This window comes from Bufo bufo, chromosome 10 (genome assembly GCF_905171765.1).
Source record: "Bufo bufo chromosome 10, aBufBuf1.1, whole genome shotgun sequence".
Taxonomy (NCBI): Eukaryota; Metazoa; Chordata; class Amphibia; order Anura; family Bufonidae; genus Bufo; species Bufo bufo.
The window spans coordinates 140,642,685-140,664,444 of NC_053398.1; the positions used below are offsets into that span (position 1 = coordinate 140,642,685).

General features: G+C 41.1%; 1 protein-coding gene across 1 annotated transcript in view; it reads right to left on the reverse strand.

Moving 5' to 3' along the window:
* Positions 1 to 21,760, reverse strand: part of CDH13 (cadherin 13) — a 530,998-nt gene that overhangs the window by 455,431 nt on the left and 53,807 nt on the right. The window lies entirely within an intron of this gene.

Here is a 21,760-nt window from a genome sequence, read left to right on the forward strand (position 1 = left end):
CACGGTCCCACCTACCATGTACCATTTTTTATATTAGTGTCTTCCTATGTAGCTGAGGGACCTTTGGGACCCCAGAGGTGAAGACCTAGGTGTGACTGCTACTTCAGCTTACCTTTTTTTTAACAAAAAATATGGGTTAAATGGTCTTTAATACCCTTGTTATAATTAAGTTTCCATCAACAAAACCAGGTCCAATCAGCGCATAATCAGGAGGCACTTGTATTAAGTGCCCATTAAAATGAGGTAAACAGTGACTAAATGTTCATCTGCCAACATCAATGACAATTACTAATTATTTATGGTTCTAGTTGTGGAACTGTCATCTGTAAGCCACCGTCAATAGTCTTATAAAAACCATTGTGAAAGATGAATGTGTCCTAGAGATGAGCGAATCGATTCTTTAGAATTAACATTTGAATCAGAATTTCTTGAGATTTGATTCTGTAGAATTCTTACGAAGAGAGAGAAAGAAAGAGAGACAGAGACATTTCTAGGCATTCAAAGTACTTTTGATTACGGTAGAATCGATTCAGACCCAAATTAAATGTCTTGCCTAAATCAGACCGGAAATACATTTTAGGAAATTTGCTCATCTCTAGTCAGTTCTCATTATATATTGCACATATCTACTTTGTATGGTGGTGGAGTTTTTTTTAATTTGTGGTCACTTTATTTGGTGCCCAGTAAGAAGACCCTAGAGAATGTACGTCTAAACCCAGCTATTTCAAGCAATGGAAAAGATTTCCAACTACAGAAATTTCAAACAAGAACTGAATAGTTAAGGGGATGTTTTTAAGTATTCTCCATTTTGGGTGCCAAAAATTGACCATAGGGCCCCACAGCCAAAATCCTAAATGGCCATCATTATTCAACCTTTGTCTTCCCTTTTTGGCCTCCAGACTTCGCATCAACATCCAGAAGGGAGCAAGCCACTGAAAGACATCTCTTGAGAACAAAAGTATTTACTTTGAAATTCAACATGACTGACCCCAAATATCATCTGTCAGGGGAGAGTTGGCATACCACCATATATATAAGATAGTCAGCCTGTGCTGCCAAATTCAGCAGGTTTGGCCAACTTTGCTCTTATGTGTATGACCAAATGTAGTCATCTGCATTCCATTATCTACTGCTTCTCCTTCCCCTGACCATCACCTTGTAGCCTCCTCTAACAGCAGCTTTATCTGATCCCATTGCAGCTATTCTCATGTGTGTGACCTGTGCAAGGGCCTTGCAGCTAATATGGCCCATTGCTACATTAAAAAACAATAGTGTTCCCTAGTGTCTATTAAATTTCAATTTAGGGTAATCCATATTCAAGCCTCACAAAAAATTTCTGAAGAGTCATGAATATGATACTGTCAAGATCTGTATTGGTGGATGGAGTTGGCAATGACAGATTTCACAGGCTTCATCGGTTTAAAAGTCTAATTTTTTTTTATTCAAAACAAAAACAGTGGCATCAAAGTTGAGTGTTCACTTTGGCCAATCCACAACACATAAATCCACAGGAATCTAAAAAAAAATGCAGCTGCTCATTTGGGAGCCAACTAAATAGCAGTTTTCCTCTCCTATGCGCTCACCAAACATAAGACTGTACACAGCCAGCAGGTCATGCAGCTTTCAGGATCTGACCCTGAATGAAGTTCTCAGCCCTGTATTTATTACCCCCCAGTAATGAGGCTAGCAGCTACACCTGGATTACCTTAGGCTAGCGGAAAGTGGTGTACTGGAGTGAGGAGGGAATGGCAAGTCCCACTGCAAACATCCTCCTGCCATTCCATAAAAAATACATTCCATTAATAAATTTGAGCAAAGTGACTAAGCAGACTATGCTTTACTGAAACAAGACAGTTTTCTGGATTCTATTTACCTCGCCCATCTGATATATGATATACATGTCCTTCAGTACTTTACCAGCCACCAATTTACAATACTTAGAGATAGTTGTAGTACCCAAGTTGGAGAACAAGGGCAGCCTTGAACTTCTTTTGGACCCACCAGAGGAAATCAGATGGCCAACCCTCTTCGTATACCTGGCATGCGCGCCCAATTTTAAGTAATCTTTCCTATCGTTACATATACAGGACTTAATAGGATATCTGGTGGTTACTGGGTCAGCTCCAAATGGAATTGTCTCCTGCTAGGCCTAAGGGGCTGTGTTTTGTTAGGAGTCCATTATTGTGTCATAACTTGAGCTCACTGGAGGATCTTCTGGTACTCTGATGGGTCTGTTGTATACTCCTGGTTTACATGCTGGCCATATGAATGAATGTTCAACCGTGGTCAGCTGTTATGGTGCCGACACCAAAGTCAACCATGCCCACTGAGTTGTAAGGGTATTTTACATACACAAGAATTGGTTAGTTCTGTCCCCTTTAATATCACCTTCTATATTCCGTGCAATGATATTCCTTGTAATGTACTGTAGTTAGACATGCACAACCTCCATTGCTGATAAGGCCACATTCCTGAGTGCTTATCTCAGAGACATGCATGCTGTACACTGGACAACCTTTGGAGAAGGGGCTGAAGGGTATACCTTGTGAACACAGATAGTTAATTGGCACTCCATTGAGGAACACCATCCAGGTAAGATGCTGTGATTGAAGCACTATCTCTTGTATCACCATGGGGTGTCGGCTATGTGCTACGAGTCCTCCCCATACTGTATTGGGCAGGCCATGTGTTTGATTATTATTTATTCTGTATGCGATTTCTCAGTTTTATCTTATATTTATATATCACTTAGCCTGTTAAGCCTATTTATTCTCCAATCATTGAATTCACATTATAAAACACCCATCAAATTATGTTTTTAGTGATTTATCAACTCTTCCTTAACAGGATGTCAGTGAAATAAAGGATCAGCTGTGTTGAATTTTAAAAAGTCCAATCTCTTGTTCTCACAGGACATTAGTCACCAACAAAGCTGTCTTTTAGGGGCTTATTCCCCTAATTCCATGGATGACGGGGATTCGAAGAGGTTATCACCACCCTCTAAGATGTTGATATGTCCTAATAGTGCCTATGGTCATAGAGTTAAAATATTAGCATTAAAAATGGATAAAAAAAATAACAAAAAGGCAAGTTTTTGTGAGTTTTCTCAGACTGAAGAAAATGAAATACCAAAGTAATCTGCCCTTGAGACTGCAAATAACATGATTTATTCTCAAAGTGCATGATTATATGTTTGATGATTTGTACCACATTTTGAGAAAAAAGGGGCCTTCTTGAAGATTGAATATGTCAACATGCGGCAGAGGCAGACCATTCATTAGAGAGAGAGATGCTTGGAATCTTCTCAACGAGACCGTCTGGCCTTTAATACGTAGGTAGATTCTGTAAAATATCAGCCTCCGGAGATTTTTCTGCATGAGCGATGACCTTGACAATGGTGAGGTTAATGACAAGTACAGTATATGTTCTCTGGAGAGCTTTTCCACCATTCCTTTATCAGTTTGAATATTTGTCAAGTTGTATCTCTCTTTTGAAATACACCTGTCCAACGTAAGTATCCACTTGGAAATGACAATCTGGGGCAATTCATTCAGAATTTGTTGTAAAGCGGTGGCGGGCATTGAGTCATACCATTCTTCAGATAAATGGCATGGTATCGTTTTTTACGTGAATATGCTGACCACTTATCTATACAGTCCATTAAGGAGGCTTAAGGACATAGAAGACAAAAGCAAAGAAGTTACTCTAAATAGGATAAGTCAACATAAGACAAATAACTAAGTTTTTGATTTTCCCATCAATGTAATTGTGGACACCTATAATAATATCATGAAATGATTTATCTCCGGTCGGCACCCTGTTTGAGGTGGTGCTCAGTGGTAAGAGGCAATCTCCAGGAAGTAGAATAAGTGAAACCACGGCACTCAAGGATTGTGATGTAAATGAATTTGTCTTAATTTAGAGGGCTCCATATATGACCATTGGTGGGTTGACACTTCTGTTTGGTCACGGCCGATTATAAGGAGCTGGAGCAAGTTTAGACTAGCATATGTGTAGCGTGTGTCTGAGGAAGCCACCAGTCTGCTGGGGAAACGTGTTACACTTTTTGTTGTTTTTATCTCTCTTTTTTTTTTTTTTATACTTCTTATTCATTTAAATTGAATCCGGGGTCAAGCACAGGGAGCAACAGCCACTTTGTAACCATCCGGCGCACATACTATATATGGCCTGGACTCTCTTCTTTCTGGTGAGTGCATATCCACCAGTTTGTATCTTTGTTCATCGTGGAGCGACGGCTCCTTTGTATCTTATTAGAGAGGACTTATGCGGATAAGGATAAGGGTGATCAAAGGCAGAGGCAGTGCTTTAAATAAAACAGCTCCATGATGCATTTTAACCGTTGATGTCACCATTTAAAGTAAACAGAACATGCACGTTTTAAGGGGAACGCCCAACTGGCAGAAGGGTAGTGACAACTAATCAGAGTCTGTATTTATCTCTCTCCATGCACATCTTTATTTATTTCTGTTTTCCACTCTTAATATCATTTACTGTCCTTGTAAATCTTTTAATTTAATTAAAGGCTGTGAACACCTTCAGAGACATTTTTATAGTTTTTGGGCTCAAAAAATAATTGTTTTCAATAGGTCTTTATTAGAAATGTTCCGCATTTTTTTGTCCTACGGGGTTAAGGTTCCTCTGCAGACTGTCACTTTCTGTTGTGCACTGAGTCCTGTCATCTTGCTGTTCTGATGGCTGGATGCGTCCGCCCTTATCTCTGAGTTCTTGACAGCTCATAAACACTCATTAAAGCCTCCATATTCTTATTAGTTTATTAATGTTTTGGCTATAATGAGTGTTTATGAGCTATCAGGAATTCAAAGACAAGGGCTGTACATGCAGCCATCGAAACAGCAACATGACAGGACTCAGTGCAATATAGAAATTGACAGTGTGCAGATAGACTGAAAATTAACCCTCTACGACAAAAACTGCAGAAAATTACTAATAAAGGCCAATTGAAAGAATTATTTTTGCCCAAAATGAGTCAAATGCAGTCATTAAAAAAAATGGCCCCCAAATTTGTTTATAGTCTTTATTAAACACTGGACTTCAATTTCCTTATCTATTTCTACCCCCTGTTGAGGGCAAGGGCATGGTGAACCTCAAAAGTAGATGGTAGGCAGCTGTCTAGGACAACAATAAAGCGGTGGTCAACTAGATGATTGTCCATCCAACAACTATTGTGGTGAGCTTCAGGGACTGTAGGGGGCATCCTGAAATTACCACCAGTAGAGCTTGTTCCCATTATGAGGCAATATTGAGCATATGCAAATAGGAGCCATCATTCCCACCATCATTTAGCCCTTATCTCTTTTGGCCAGATTTCTGTGGAATGAGGCAAAATAGAGAACCTAGTTATGGCCTCCTTGGACCCATCAGCACCACAACGATATTCAATTGTATCAGAGTCTTCAGTCGCTGCCCAGGTCTCCACTGATCTCCACTTTCTGGTCCCGTCTAAATACACAGAAAATGTCTAGAAATGCCTGCTTAGCCAATCACTGGCCACAGCGGGACCATCCTCAAAAAGTGATTGTCTGTGAAGACATTTTCTGTGTGTTAAGGCAGGACCAGAAAGTAGAAAACTTTGACACTAGAGTAGTAGGTGATCTGTGAAGTGACTACTGGTTCTTTTATTTTTTAACTCCCCTTTGAGCTGTTTGCCACTAATTTTCTCCCACTGGAAATCCCCTTTAAGAATGAGGACATAAATGAATGCAGTGAAGGTGTATCAGAACCTCATTCTGAAGAGGAGAGAACTGGGTGCAACCTGCCCCTAATGGTGGGCCTCCTAGGTTATAGGGCTGATCTAGATCAATGAAGTACAATATAGGTAAAATCGGTCATAAAACATTGCTGGGACCCCCACTGATCCGATGGCGCCGTTAGTACCATTCAATATGGACCGTAAGGCTGAACATTAGTCTACTGAAATGAGTAATAATAAAAATCCCACACATTTCATTGACCTAATAATGCATGTTGCTTTGATGTGTCCTTTAATAACATGGATATAATCCGGTGCCATCCGTTCCGTCAGCGGGGGTCCTGTAAACTCATGATCTGGGTGTGCATCAAATTATTCATCCAAAGGCCATCATGCAAAAAGAAAAGAGAAGCCAGCCAGGTGTTAAAGATTCATCCAGTTTTTGTAGGTGAAGCAAATGCCACACACATGCACTGTAAATATTCATGGGAAAAACTGCATTATGCATGACTATTAAATGTGTTTGCAACATTCGCTTAGCAGGAACAAGGTTGAGGCGGCCGTGTAATGATCCGAGCAGACAGGAGGTCAGGAGGCTCCAATACTCTGCTTACTTACAAGCATCTAAAGCCTTCATTTATGTGGATTCATGTCTGTAATTATGAAATTATCTATATGATACTTAATATTGACTTAAAAAGGCTGAACACCACAGATGTCTTTTTACGCTGACGAGCAAAGGGTAACAATGTTTAGAACTTTTGACTTTCAGGCTCCATATCTCACCATCCACTACAGCTTGGAACCTGAGACTCCCATCATTTTATAGACAATCATCTTGGCTATCTCATACATAAATTGGACTTGCAACTATTTAGCATCTGACTAGTTCTGCAGGTTCTTGTCATGTATTTGCATTGTTACTGTTTTACTCCTAAAATTCTAAATTAAAATTTGTATTATTTTGTAATTCCACCTTTGGCTTCTGGACATGCGCTCGATCAGATTCAGGCAAGTCTCGACCACAATCTATTCCCAGGTCTCTTCTACACGTTCGCAATGTTCGTACTTTTTTGCAAACTCAAGCCGACGCTTCTTATGACGATATTGAAGTCGAGGCTTCTTCACCTTTTTTCGGGGCCACCATTCCAGACTTGTGTAATGTGCATCGCACGGTGCTTGCATGGACGTCTGTGATCTCACTATGACGAAGCATACGAGCCGCCTCCACTGCCGTGGTTGTCCCACCAGAACTGATAGACCTTGTGATGAGCCGACTTGTTGACTTTGATATTTTGCCTGGACGACCACCTCTTGGCTTTGGAATGAGTGGACAAACTTCATTTCGTATTCTTACAACTGTCATAGCGCTCACATGATGCAGTTTGGCAATTTTCTTGGCCGAGATACCGCTATCGATGAGCTGGATGATGCTTTCTCTTTTCTTGGGAAATCTTCTTCATGGCGGCTCCTGTATTCAAACCAGTGACCTTTCTCTTGGGAATCATCCTAATAACACACTTAGCTATTAGGGAAGGTGAGAACTGGTTGTAATCTGTAGTATCCAAGAAGAAAGAGATTGTTCCACCACCAGGAACAAAACAGTAACAATGCAGTTACATGAGAAGAAGCTGCAGAACTAGTCATATGGTAAATAGTAACAAGTCCAATTTATGTATGAGATAGCCAAGATGATTGTCTGTAAAATGATGGGAGTCTCACGTTCTAAGCTGTAGTGGATGGTGAGATATGGAGCCTGAAATTTAAAAATTCAAAACATTGTTACCCTTTTGCTCATCAGTGTAAAGATAGATAGATAGATAGATAGATAGATAGATAGATAGATAGATAGATAATAGATATCGCTGTAGGGTAGAAATCCCCATGGCTTCACAAAGCTTCTGACAACTCCAGTCTACAATAACGTGAGATCTTCCGTCCTTGAGTGATGAGCGTAGAACGAAAGTTGTTTTTTTTTCTGATGTGAATAAAATCACACTCCGTCCTCAGGAACCATTACTTGGCGCGGTAAATCACCAGAAGACAGAGACGTGTAAAGCGGCTGCTAATTCTGTGTCTAGCTGGTTGTCACGCACAGCACGCCGCCTCAGCTGGATTTCAGGGTGGGATCATGGTATTGAAGCTTATCTGCACAATCTACACCTCTATAGGCTCCATTCATCAGGGGAATCGGTCTTGATAGAATGAAAGGGCCAGGAGATAGTGGAAAATGTTCTCCTATTTAAAGGAATTGTGTCCTGTGATTGTTATAGTGATCACAGTGATCATCTGCAGTCAAGTGTTTAATTTTACTACAGCGCCACCACAGGGGAAGTGAGGCATTACACAAGTCCTATCAATCAACTGTACATGGACATTCAGGGTCCTCTGGAGCAAGAGATGATCTTTTTAGTCCAATGGAATGGGGGGGGGGGGAGACACTCGGTGTTTGACTGGGCGTTCTCTGGTTATTGGTTAGTCATGTTAGACATGTCATGAATAAGGACTGAGTACAGTCTGAAATGCATAGACTGGTGTGGGGAGATGTCCTGCTATATGCCATTTTGGATTTTTTTTTTTTAAAGATATTTGAATTAGAAAATCTATGGTTTTATTCAAGACCCGAGTGCTGGACCCGTTACTTTGTATCTCATGTATTTATTTCCATAAAAAGTCCTGAAAGGTTGTTAATTGCTGTTACAAGTAATTTGTAGTATTTCTAGCATAAAAATACCCTTTTTTGTCATGTTTCCATGTACGGTATCTCCTTTGGTGCTGCTGGGAGTAGGCTCTGGACCGAATCAGTCTACCTCTGGCTGTTGACTATAAGGTCCCTTCTTACGTCCCCTGCAGAAAAGGTCTTCTCAGCTATCCTGCCATGTTGCTGCAGAGGCTTTGCTCCTTCCCTGGCAAGGAGAGTGACTGAGCACGTGTGTCCACCAACACTGAGCTCATTAGGTGGACGTGCACACGGCTATACAATGTGAACACAGGGGGCGCCATACTATGAAGGCAAATGCTGAAACTCTTCATTGTTTTTTTACAGTGTGTTAATGGCAAGCATTCCTACATTGTATATGAGGGACTATCCCTTAAAGGTAGGGTTGTAACTGGGGAGAGGGATATACTCTGTGTCAATGGAGGATACCTACATGCCGGTCTCCCTTTTTTAGGATATATATGAAGGACTGGGGCAACAGGGGCATCTGCAACAGCTCTGCTACATCTGCAGCTGCTCTGCTACATCTTCAGCTGCTCTGCTACATCTGCGGCTGCTCTGCTATATCTGTCCATGCAGATTTATATTGATTCATGTGTTTTATACCGCACTATAAGGCTTCTTGATTTACATTATTTCGCTATGTACAAGATTTTCCAGTTTTTTACCCTCTCGTGATTTCCCATCACACCTTTAGTAGAAAAAACGAACAATATTAATCCTTCCTGTGCGTGTAGGTGAGCGCGGATCTGTCTATTTTTACAAGCTCGATTAGTCACAGACAAACCACATATCCTCAAGGAAACAGTCCTCAAAAAGAAAAAGAAGAGGCGAGTTCTAAAATGCCCTTAAACTACTCAGGCTGAGAAACTCGTAACAATGTATCAGATCAGTTACGTTCACAAATCAGAAAATTCCTTTAAGTGGGCGTTGCACTATGTATCCAGTGAGATCATGGTGTGAATGAGGGCAGTAGCATCTACCGATCTGGATATAGATGATGTATTCGGAGGATAGATCATGAATATTTAACCCTTTAAACTGCATATGCATCTCCTACTCAACTGGTGGGCTCATACTTTAGCAGCAGGGGCATGCCGAAGTGGATTACAGCATGGGCAAACAGGGTAAATGTTCTTAAGCCTCCACCACCCTTTTCCATCATGGACTGAAGTCATGATTTAGGTACTGCTTTGGCACGATATGGCACTATTATATAGTCACTATATAGAGGTTAAGCTCTGCATGCCACCTTCCAAAACAATGGCATCCATCCATGTCTCAAGGGGATTACGCTTTGATGTAAGGGACCTGTCGTCACTTCTAGTTTGGTCATGAATTGTATTCTCCATGAAATAAATATTATGGAGAATCTTCTCATAGAAATTTGGAGTTCCTCTGTTATCCCCCCTTGAAATTTATGAATAAACTGACAACTGGGTGTTGCCAGTTGGGGCTGTGTCCCTATACCAGGGATGGCCAACCTGCGGCTCTCCAGCTGTTGCAAAACTACAACTCCCAGCATGCCCAGACTGCCTGCAGCTATCAGCCTACAGCAGGGCATGGTGGGAGTTGTAGTTTTACAACAGCTGGAGAGCCGCAGGTTGGCCATCCCTGCCCTACACACTCACGGCCCCTCTAAAAAAAAAGAAGGGTAACAACCAGTTTTCAATTTATTAAAACATTTCTATGAGGAATAACTGAGGGATGGCAAAACCTCACAGAGAATCACGTAGCGGCAACTCAGCATTTGCAAATCCTTTCATGTCATTTTTAAATAAAAAGTCTTGTGCCCTTTAAGAAACATTCTCCTTCCTCCCCTTGGTGGGATAACTGTGCCATCTCCGCATTTCAAGCCAAAGTTAGCGGGCATCCATCGATATAAAAGATGATTCAGTCATCGATGAGATTAAAGTGCAATTCTTACAAGCGGCACATTTTCCCGAGCTTGCAATTAAAAAATTGAATGCATTGTTTAAAAAAAAAAAAAAGAAAGATAGAAAGAAAGAAAATCTAAAAAGCAGCTGCACCCGCGGCTCGTTACAATGTGTCAGGAAATTATATCAATCAGCGTTTTTATTGGTCTGCCAGGAGAAAATCTAACAGTTTGTATTAAGCGCGACCAAAAATGTCTCCCCCCGTTGAGTGATGGATGGGAATCTATTTCAGGCTCGCCATGCGATACAATGTCTTTTAAATGAGGGTTGTTCCTTAACGGGCGCGTTATTTAGAATTGTCGGTGAAAATGAACATTATGTTCTGTTTTATCTCTTTATGGCGCTGCCACCCTGACGCCGGGACGATGCCAGCGGAGAAATGATTCCACCACGGCACTTCAGAAAACTTTGATTACTTCCCGAGTTCAATAATTAAAGGAAATCCTTATTGAACGAGGCAGAGCTCTCTGGATTTGTGGTTCTGTTCCACTAATGTGCCTTCATTATATTTATTAATTCGCTAATTAAAATTCAGTAAATCCAAGATTTATGAGCTTTCTCTTCCCCTTGCTCATAGACAGCAGCTCTGCTTTCTACGATTGGCTGCTGTACGTTGGCACCAGCCCACCGGCCCTTCGTTACTTGCATATGGGCTTATAACTTTTTGGTTGTCTTGATGGGATAATCAGTACTTTTTATATTTTGCCCAAGTAATGCTGAGCTAGGTGGCGCAATTACATCTACTGGAACTTTTCTTTGATCCTATAGGAACATATACTTGGTATAACTGGATGGCGGACCCTAACTTTCATCTTCTCTGGTAGGCTCAAGGTAGACCGGTTTAATCCCATTTCCATTATCCTTTAACTATTCAGGTGCCATTTGTTGCTCAATAATTCAGCTTGGATTATATAGATGCCCTATTGCAGTGATGGCTAACCTCCAGTACTCCAGCTGTGGTGAAACTAAGACTCCCAGCATGCTCCATTTATTTCTATGGAGTTCTGAGAACAGTCAAGCAACTGGGAGTCGTAGTTTTACCAAAGCTGGAGTGCCCGAGGCTAGCCATCACAACCCTATAAGGACATCTACCTGGATGGTGGACCCTCATCTCTTCTGGTGGCTTCAAGGTCATCTAGTCCTATTCTACTTCCATTAGCCCTTTTACTACCCAGAAGCCCTTAGGGTCTACAAATTAAGCTTCAACCCCACAAATACCCTATAGGGACATCCGCCTATTGTATATAGCTTCATCCTTTTACATTCAGGGTTGGACTGGCCCATCAGAAGACACTGACCAAAGCTCCTCAACCACAACAACAATCCATTGGGTCAGAGGCCGACTGGCCATAGACCCTACTAGGGAACCTTTCTGTGGGCTGATGTTCAATAGTGCGCCCAAGCCATCGGTAGAGATGAAACATGGTTGAAGGGAGTCGTCAAGGTGGTCTGAGTCGAATGGAGAATAAGAGAAGACATCACTGGATGTCTGGAGGTATGTAGGCAGGGTGGGACTGGCCCACCAGAAAACCAGAGAATCCTCTTGTGGCCCAAAATCTGACAATAATGGACCCTTAATTAAACAGGGCCATTAAGGTCCTATATACACAGGATGGTGAGGATGGGCCTGTAGAATAATTCCTCTGGTAGGCCCAAGGGACCTCAGGCTAACTCTGTACATATGGCTGTATTCTCCTGTTTGTTTGGTAGCACTGAAAGACCAGGCAGCATGCTGAAGCTAGGTCTGGTTTGATGCTGTGGGCCACATTTTACCTCCTTGGCCCCCTCCTCTAATTTAGGGATAACTGGAGGAGACGGACAGAACATGGTAGCTGCTGCTGGGAAGGTTTTGTGCTGCCGTGTGGTGTTGGTTGGGCAGTATTTTCTGCTGCCCTCTGGTATCTGGTTCTGCTGGGGCAGTGTTTTGTCTTGTACTGGGGCCCCACCAATTTGCATTAAGCCACCCTCTTTCACCCTAGTTTGAGAAACGTTGCTCTAGTTCTTCACCCTAGTTTGCAGGATTGCCCCACCAAATTTAGGACTACTGGCATGTGCAGAGGTTACAATGCAATTTAAAAGACATGCTTCTGTTTTTTGAAGCTGGATGGTGGGTAAGGGTTCTCGGGCTCGTCTCTCCTGGTAGGTTCCAGGTGGTTTAGACCCACTCTACTTCGATTATCATTATCATTTGTGTCTCCTAATTCAGTTTTAATCCTCTAGATACCCTATAATAAAGGGAGCTTTTTCTGGTAGATATACTATTGCCGAGATCAGAGTTCACTCATCGGACGTACAGTGAATACGAATTTCATCCATTCAAGCATCAGCCCAAGGACGTTGAGCCATGTTGTACTGGCTGTGACTGTATGGAAAGCATTTACTCTGCAGATTTCATTTAGCGGTGGATTCCGGGGGAGCGGTTGGCCTTTACTCGCTGGAATAGACACTATTCAATAAATAGGCAGTTTTTACAGATAAAGGTAAACCGAAGGATAAACTAAGTCTCACAGCGCAACGTATAAACAGGAAAGAATATATCTGGTTATGGATGAGCCGTGCGGTGGACTGTTCTGTGCCGCCTTCTCTCTCGAAATGTCCACGTAATATACACAGTCCATGATGTTACTGGTAGATGCGGCTATTAGGAAACCCAAGACGGGTGTATTCTAGACTGGTTTCCACTGACCACAAGGAGAGCAAGTTCTTCTAATAAAGCTGTCCAGATGCCACCACCACCATCTGTAACGCTCCAGAGTGGCATTGCCACTTCTGCACGCTGCTACTGTCTTTATTGGTCTAAGTGTAACGGTAACGCCCCCATTGCTCCTAGAGGCCATTTGAATATCTTAAAACTTCATTTTTCTCAGTACCGCGGGCACATATGAACATGGGACCAAGACAGATGCCTTCATCAGCTCAGCCAGGTTCACAGGTACAAATCTGACAGATTGAGGACACCACTGTATAGTAACACACACCAAATTCACAATTTTCTTCTATTTTTTTTTTTTTCTTTCTATAAATATTATACAATGTGAAATCAGGATATTAGCCCAGAAGCTGAAGAGAGAAAATCCAATTTCCTTCCCTTCTGCTTCAGCGTTAAACAGGAGGCGACTTAAAAAGCCTCCAAAACGCAACGATAAACCAGTATTTAGTTCGGGATGCGAGGAGAAATCTTATTTTCATTAAAATAAGGAAGTGTCTGGCAGAGCAATGTTTGATTAGGATGTAATTTACTTTGATATGCAAATGACATTGCAATTAGTAGAGAATTTCTGAAGAGGTGGCTGTAGTGTGCCAGGCAGCCCGTAATAAATTCAGAATTGGGAGTTCAAGTGCCTGTCTATGAAACAAGATATCTCCGGGGGGAGGCTCGGTTTGTTGGGAGCGTGTACAACGAGGCAGAATCCGTCTTAACATCCACCTTGTGTTTCTGTTTGTTTTAGTTAAAGCCAAGATAATTCTTCACTTTACTTTGGGATAAAGTAGGAATTATAGGTGTATCATCTGCGTTTTATAGGGGGTGTGGGGTTGACCCTGGATTGACAGGGAACTGAATAGCAGGTGTCAGCTAACACATGATTCGTTGAGTCATGGGTTAAATCTGAAGCATCATTCACAAGAATTATTTTTGGAGCCAGACGGTATTGTCCATACACGTCTATGGGTCCCTACTGCCCCTACAGTTTTATTCAAAGGCACACAAAGGTCTTTTCTTATGGTTTCCATAAGCACCATTGTTAGCCCAGTGGTCCGTGCCGGCGGTGCTGCCTCTACCGGTGGGCATGGCCGCCGGGCTTCCTCTTTCCCTCCTGCTGCCATGTGCTGTGCTGACAAGCTCGGGCAGGAGGTAGCTTAACTCTTGTATCTGTGCTCCATGCCAGAGCTTACTTCCTGCTGGAGACCTGCACTGTTGTTAGGGCTTGTATGGTGTGTCTCGAGCACGTACACGCCCTCGGTCTCACCAGCCTATGGCTGGATTGCAGGAAGTATTTAAAGGTGCTTCATACCACAGGAAGATGCCTGAGCAACTCATGGTCACTAGCTTGTCTAGTTCCTGGTGTGAAGGTGTTTTTGAAGTTCTGCTTTGCTGTGTACCGGACCCTGCTTTTGGATTTATCGGATATTGCTTGTTTGCCGCCTGCCTCTGACCTTGGACTTTGTTTATAGGCCTTGCTTGATTGCTGCCTGCCCTGACCCTGGACTTCCTGACCACATACATCCCCAAGGACAACTCAAGCCATCTCAAAGAGTGGTTCTCAGTTCTGGCTCGCGGAGGAGAATCACGCAATAGGACATATAGACAGATGTTAACTTCACGAGTCAACCCTCTTGGTTGTTTGCCAGGATGACATTTTATTTAGGAAGGGCAGAATGGGTTACTCGGATTCCCCACCACCACCATTCCGGCAGTTACCTAGTCTCCATTTGTCTCTGATTTTTGGACGTCAGAAGATGTCTCCTCAGCCAATCACTGACTAAAGTAGGCCATTTTGAAGCCAGTAATTGTCTGAGCAGGCATCTCCTACCATTTCATGTGTGTCTAGACGGGACAGGAAGTGGAGGGCAGCAGAGACCTAGTAAACGTCAGAAGTGAAGTTGTGAGGGATCGGTGAAATAAGTACCGGTTCATTTTTTTAACCCATTCTGTCCCAAAAATAAGAAATATCATCAGAATGTGACACCGTAAGTTCAGTAAGTTCCGTAAGTTCCGTAATCATTAACGTGTTCATTCGTCTGGCACTAGTTACAGATTATACAACATGCTGACAACGAGGCAGAGATTTGTTTCCAATCCTAGTAAGCATAACCGTAGCACCAGGCAGAAGCTGTGGAAATCAGCACTCAACACTTTACCGCAAACTTTCAGGTGCGATTATGATATAAAATGATTATGAAATAACGGATAAATACTAGTAATTCTCAATTCTCAACCTCTGCTGCTTCCTCTAAATTCAGACTCACGAATGAACTCTGCATCCAAGAAAAGACAAGTCCTCAGGTTTCAGGTCAGAGACTCGGGGATCATACAGCTGTCCATTCCTCAGCAGACAAGCGGGGGACGAAGGCATCCTGAGGATTAATATGTTACCATGTCATGCTACTGTCTAGAGGGCATTCAATTATTTTGGGGTGCAGCATTTTTTAATCTCACTCTGTAGGGTCAAGCGTTATATCATATAGACAGGTCTTCTCATCCTACTAAAGCTGCAAGTGAAAATGAAATATTACAAAGCATACCAGGTCTAAAATAAAACAGTGTAAGGTTACATTATATTCTTGTACATAGGAGGCAGTATTATAGTAGTTATATTCCTGTACATAGGAGCAGTATTATAGTAGTTATATTCTTGTACATAGGAGGCAGTATTATAGTAGTTATATTCCTGTACATAGAAGGCAGTATTATAGTAGTTATATTCTTGTACATAGGAGGCAGTATTATAGTAGTTATATTCTTGTACATAGGAGCAGTATTATAGTAGTTATATTCTTGTACATAGGAGGCAGTATTATAGTAGTTATATTCTTGTACATAGGAGCAGTATTATAGTAGTTATATTCTTGTACATAGGAGGCAGTATTATAGTAGTCATATTCCTGTACATAGGAGCAGTATTATAGTAGTTATATCCTTGTACATAGGAGGCAGTATTATAGTAGTTATATTCTTGTACATATGAGCAGTATTATAGTAGTTATAGTCTTGTACATAGGAGCAGTATTATAGTAGTTATATTCTTGTACATAGGAGCAGTATTATAGTAGATATATTCCTGTACATAGGGGCAGTATTATAGTAGTTATATTCTTGTACATAGGAGGTAGTATTATAGTAGTTATATTCTTGTACATAGGAGCAGTATTATAGTAGTTATATTCTTGTACATAGGAGGCAGTATTATAGTAGTTATATTCTTGTACATAGGAGCAGTATTATAGTAGTTATATTCTTGTACATAGGAGGCAGTATTATAGTAGTCATATTCCTGTACATAGGAGCAGTATTATAGTAGTTATATCCTTGTACATAGGAGGCAGTATTATAGTAGTTATATTCTTGTACATATGAGCAGTATTATAGTAGTTATAGTCTTGTACATAGGAGCAGTATTATAGTAGTTATATTCTTGTACATAGGAGCAGTATTATAGTAGTTATAGTCTTGCACATAGGAGCAGTATTATAGTAGTTATATTCGTGTACATAGGAGCAGTATTATAGTAGTTATATTCTTGTACATAGGAGGCAGTATTATAGTAGTTATATTCTTGTACATAGGAGGCAGTATTATAGTAGTTATATTCTTGTACATAGGAGCAGTATTATAGTAGTCATATTCCTGTACATAGGAGGCAGTATTATAGTAGTTATATTCTTGTACATAGGAGGCAGTATTATAGTAGTTATATTCTTGTACATAGGGCGCAGTATTATAGTAGTTATATTCTTGTACATAAGAGGCAGTATTATAGTAGTTATATTCTTGTACATGGGAGCAGTATTATAGTAGTTATATTCTTGTACATAGGGCGCAGTATTATAGTAGTTATATTCTTGTACATAAGAGGCAGTATTATAGTAGTTATAATCTTGTACATAGGAGGCAGTTCTATAGTAGTTATATTCCTGTACATAGGAGCGGTATTATAGTAGTTATATTCTTGTACATAGGAGGCAGTATTATAGTAGTTATATTCTTGTACAAAGTAGCAGCATTATAGTAGTTATATTATTGTACATAGGAGCAGTATTATAGTAGTTATATTCTTGTACAAAGTAGCAGCATTATAGTAGTTATATTATTGTACATAGGAGGCAGTATTATAGTAGTTATATTCTTGTACATAGGAGACAGTATTATAGTAGTTATATTCTTGTACATAGAAGTATTATAGTAGTTATATTCTTGTACATAGGAGCAGTATTATAGTAGTTATATTCCTGTACATAGGAGGCAGTATTATAGTAGTTATATTCTTGTACATAGGAGCAGTATTATAGTAGTTATATTCTTGTACATAGGGAACAGTATTATAGTAGGTATATTCTTGTACCTAGGAGGCAGTATTATAGTAGTTATATTCTTGTACATAGGAGGTAGTATTATAGTAGTTATATTCTTGTACATAGGAGTCAGTATTATAGTAGTTATATTCTTGTACATAGGAGGCAGTATTATAGTAGTTATATTCTTGTACATAGGAGCAGTATTATAGTAGTTATATTCTTGTACCTAGGAGGCAGTATTATAGTAGTTATATTCTTGTACATAGAATGCAGTATTATAGTAGGTATATTCTTGTACATAGGAGGTAGTATTATAGTAGTTATATTCTTGTACATAGGAGGCAGTATTATAGTAGTTATATTCTTGTACATAGGAGGCAGTATTATAGTAGTTATATTCTTGTACATAGGAGCAGTATTATAGTAGTTATATTCTTGTACATAGGAGGCAGTATTATAGTAGTTATATTCTTGCACATAGGAGGCAGTATTATAGTAGTTATATTCTTGTACATAGGAGCAGTATTATAGTAGTTATATTCTTGTACATAGGAGGCAGTATTATAGTAGTTATATTCTTGTACATAGGAGCAGTATTATAGTAGTTATATTCTTGCACATAGGAGCAGTATTATAGTAGTTATAGTCTTGCACATAGGAGCAGTATTATAGTAGTTATATTCTTGTACATTGGAGCAGTATTATAGTAGTTATATTCTTGTACATTGGAGCAGTATTATAGTAGTTATATTCTTGTACATAGGAGCAGTATTATAGTAGTTATAGTCTTGCACATAGGAGCAGTATTATAGTAGTTATATTCTTGTACATTGGAGCAGTATTATAGTAGTTATATTCTTGTACATAGGAGGCAGTATTATAGTAGTTATATTCTTGTACATAGGAGCAGTATTATAGTAGTTATATTCTTGTACATAGGAGCAGTATTATAGTAGTTATATTCTTGTACATAGGAGCAGTATTATAGTAGATATATTCTTGTACATAGGAGCAGTATTATAGTAGTTATATTCTTGTACATAGGAGCAGTATTATAGTAGTTATATTCTTGTACATAGGAGGCAGTATTATAGTAGTTATATTCTTGTACATAGAAGCAGTATTATAGTAGTTATATTCTTGTACATTGGAGCAGTATTATAGTAGTTATATTCTTGTACATTGGAGCAGTATTATAATAAAAAGATAACGGTCATCTTCAATATTCACTATACCTTAATAAAATGAAACATAAATGAACACACAGGTTTAAAAACATATGATAGTTGCCACTCAATCAAAGAAGTGCAGCAGCAATCAGAGAAAGAACATACATTTATTAATACATATACATAACATTTGTTCCTTCTCTGATTGCTGCTACAGTGTTAATCAGGAGGTAGATAACAACCAGCTCAGCAGGATGATCCTCCTTTAAAAGAGAATACAAGATCAGTCTACCTGAGACATGTTGGGAGAGTAATTCATGCTAAAACGTTTGCCAAGATTTACTACAATGATTTAGTAAAATATCTTTCCCATATAACTTCTCTTTCCGTGTGGTGTTCACAAACTTTTTGAACCTTTTGATCATATGACTCGGGAATCAGAGGATAATGAAGAAAATCATCCTGTTTGACAGAAGCCGTTTCTCAGTCTTTCAGCCCCATAAAAATATCCTGAATTATATGAAGTCGGTGCCTTTCGTCCTCTGAGCAGGTGAAGAGCTGGAATATGTCTACTGCTGAGAAATAAGTTACCAAGTTTTCAATCTTCCTCCTAAATCCTGCAATCAATCACAATCAGCTTCTCACTCACCGTCTTGTCTAACTCTATTTGCATTCATTACATTAAGTTATTCATGTATAAGGGCAGTAATAGTCACTGAAGCCCAGTGAGGACTATTAGACCCGGCTGCTCAATACCTACAGGGTTCATCTTTGTTTCTCCTGTCTCATTTCGACCCCCAAAATCAAAGATGGAGGCCAGAGATATGACATGGTCCCTAATGCAAAATCTTCAATAACAGATTATTTGGGCCCCCTTAAAGGGCATCTGTCAGCAGATTTGTCCCTATGACACTGGCTGACCTGTTCCATGTGCACTTGGCAGTTGAAGGCATCTGTGTTGGTCCCATGTTCATATGTGCCCGCATTGCTGAGAAAATGATGTTTTAATCTATGCAAATGAGCCTCTAGGAGCAACGGGGGCGTTACCATTACACCTAGAGGCTCTGCTCTCTCTGCAACTGCCACGCCCTCTGCTTTATGATTGACAGGGCCAGGCAGTGTAAACCTCACCACGTATGTGTTGTACCCAAACTGGCACAAATGTGTCACAATTCTTGGCACCTTTTAGTCACAGTACTTTCTCTACAGCAGAAATAATGGACCATACTACTGCTATCGCGTTATTGAAATGCAGGTAATTTAATGTCATTTACAAGAACCAAGAAACAAAACAAATAAAATAATAATAATACATTATAAATAGACTAGCAGCTCAGGTAAGTTTCATCTATTTCATTTCATGTTTCTGTGTGTCGTTAAAAGATATCGACAGTATCCGATATAACAGTGACCTCCACAGTCCTCCACCCCTTAACAATGACCCCCCCAAAGTGCCCTGTCTCCTTAAAATGTGGCCTCCACAGCAGCCCATTCCCTTAACTTTGACCTCCACAGCAGCCCGCCCCTTTAACAGTGAGTTTAACAGCACCCCAGTCCCTTAACAGTGACCTCTACAGTACCCCGCTGCCTTAACAGTGACCTCTACAGTACCCCGCTGCCTTAACAGTGACTTCTACAGTACCCCGCTGCCTTAACAGTGACCTCTACAGTACCCCGCTGCCTTAACAGTGACCTCTACAGTACCCCGCTGCCTTAACAGTGACCTCTACAGTACCCCGCTGCCTTAACAGTGACCTCTACAGTACCCCGCTGCCTTAACAGTGACCTCCACAGTACCCCGCTGCCTTAACAGTAACCTCACAGTACCCTGCTGCCTTAAGAGTGACTTAACAGTACCCTGATGCCTTAACAGTGACCTCCACAGTACCCCGCTGCCTTAACAGTGACCTCACAGTACCCCGCTGCCTTAAGAGTGACCTCCACAGTACCCCGCTGCCTTAACAGTGACCTCACAGTACCCCGCTGCCTTAACAGTGACCTCACAGTACCCCGCTGCATTAACAGTGACCTCACAGTACCCCACTGCCTTAACAGTGACATCACAGTACCCCGCTGCCTTAACAGTGACCTCACAGTACCCCGCTGCCTTAACAGTGACCTCTACAGTACCCCGCTGCCTTAATAGTGACCTGACAGTACCCCGCTGCCTTAAGAGTGACCTCCACAGTACCCTGCTGCCTTAACAGTGACCTCCACAGTACCCTGCTGCCTTAACAGTGACCTGACAGTACCCCGCTGCCTTAAGAGTGACCTCCACAGTACCCTGCTGCCTTAACAGTGACCTCCACAGTACCCTGCTGCCTTAACAGTGACCTCACAGTACCCCGCTGCCTTAACAGTGACCTCCACAGTACCCCGCTGCCTTAAGAGTGACTTTCACAGTACCCCGCTGCCTTAACAGTGACCTCACAGTACACCGCTGCCTTACCAGTGACTTAACAGTACCCCGCTGCCTTAAGAGTGACCTCCACAGTACCCCGCTGCCTAACAGTGACCTCCACAGCAGTTGCCCCTTTAATAGTGGCCCCTGCCCCCTTTAACAGTGACCTCCACAGCAGCCTGCCCCCTTAACAGTAACATCCACAGTGCCCGTCCCTTTAACATTGACCTCCACAGCACCCTGCCCCTTTAATGCTAGGACTACACAATGACATGTGTCGTGCAACATTTTGTCTCAACAATTTTTATAATGATAGTCTATGGTGTCGCACTGCGACAAGTGACATGCTGCGACTGCGACACGACGGTTGCAAAAAATCCACCTGAGATGGATTTTTCTGCGACTGTCACGTCGCAGTCGCAGCATGTCACATGTCGCAGTGCGACACCATAGACTATCATTATAAAAATTGTCACGTGACACATGTAGCAGTGTAGTTGTGGCCTATGTATCGTGCGACTTATTGGCGTCGTGTAGCCCTAGCCTAAAGCTGACCTACAGCAGTGAAGAAAAATGGCTGGGTTGTTATGGAAACCTGGAGTAAAACTGTGTGTATGTGGAGACTAAGGACCTCCGAGCTTCTATTGGCTGATAAGGGACATGTGACCGTGTGTATGGAAGTTGCGATATGAAGAGAAAGACTTGCAGCCTTGTATTGACTAATGCAGTTAATTCTTTGGGAATATCTCAGGAAGGGTACGTCTTAGAGAGCTGAGACCCCCACAAGAT